At 44.1% G+C, this 1,149-nt stretch overlaps 1 long non-coding RNA gene across 1 annotated transcript; it reads left to right on the forward strand.

The window, feature by feature from the left end:
- LOC103133444 (uncharacterized) lies at positions 1-1,047 on the forward strand. Its single transcript, XR_475755.2, has 3 exons — positions 1-61; positions 222-775; positions 859-1,047. It is a non-coding gene; the product is annotated as an uncharacterized LOC103133444 (long non-coding RNA).
- Positions 1,048-1,149: the final 102 nt, after the last annotated feature.

The following is a 1,149-nucleotide window of genomic DNA, read 5'->3' on the forward strand; positions in this document are numbered from 1 at the left end:
CCAAACATCGGAGAAACCCTCCAGAGAAATACAGGAAGCATCTGTAGCCTTACGCAGCAAGGTCGTGAAAATCATGCCTGTAATTTTCAACGTTAATGAGACTTTTTTTTTGTTTGTTTGTTTTTTTTGCCTCCTTTAAGTAGTTTTAACTCAAATGTTTATCTTTTGTTTTCTGTTGCTATGGATTTCAGGGGAAAAATGAACATTTTTTCCCTCCACAGAGTGTTCAGGTGCTGGACGTTTGTGCTGTGTTGAGTAACAGCGTGAGGAGGCGGCGCACCATTCTGACCGTGCCCTGGCTGGTGGAGTTCCTCTCCATGTTGGACTTCATCGGACCTTTGCTTCCCTGCTACAGGGTGGCTCTGGGGACACTGCTTCTGCTGTACAGGTCTGATTCTCCTCAGGTTTAACTGGTTTTGTGGACCAATTAAAAGGATACCCTCAATAAAAATGAGCTGTTAAAGTTTTTTGACTGTTAAAGCACGGATCTACTGTGATTTTTTTTTTTTTTAAATACAAATTTGAGTTTTAAGTCTTTACTCTTGTTTTCGTCACATTTGAATTGTAATAATGGTCAAATTCGACTAAGACAACGAAATAAGAACATATTTTTTTTCACTAATTGCCTGTCTTGGCTCTCAGCTGCCAGATGAACCAGCACCTCCAGGACAGCCTGTGCCAGCAGCTCCTCCATCTGGACGAGGTGTCCATCCTGCGTCCGTCTGCGTCCGTTGGGGAGGGAGAGGAGGAAGAGGACGGCGATATGGAGCAACAGGTATTCCATTCATGAGCTTTCTTTTACAAACACGTAGTGCTTCTTGCAGAATGTTCCCACCCTGCACTCGGCTCTCTTTTCAGGATGAGAAGCAGCGGTTTTCCTCTGTGCTGCTCCTCGCTCGTCTGCTGGCAAAGTTCCTGGGATTCATCTCCTTCCTCCCGTACCAAACATCGGAGAAACCCTCCAGAGAAATACAGGAAGCATCTGTAGCCTTACGCAGCAAGGTCGTGAAAATCATGCCTGTAATTTTCAACGTTACTGAGACTTTTTTTTTTTTTTTTTTTTTTTTTTTTTCATTTAATTTCTACAGGTTGGTCGCTCATTTGGACAAGTGCACCTTACGTCTGCTGGCGGAGAACGAACGGGTCGCC

The sequence above is a fragment of the Poecilia formosa genome, unplaced genomic scaffold (assembly GCF_000485575.1).
Source record: "Poecilia formosa unplaced genomic scaffold, Poecilia_formosa-5.1.2 Scaffold3788, whole genome shotgun sequence".
Classification (NCBI taxonomy): Eukaryota; Metazoa; Chordata; class Actinopteri; order Cyprinodontiformes; family Poeciliidae; genus Poecilia; species Poecilia formosa.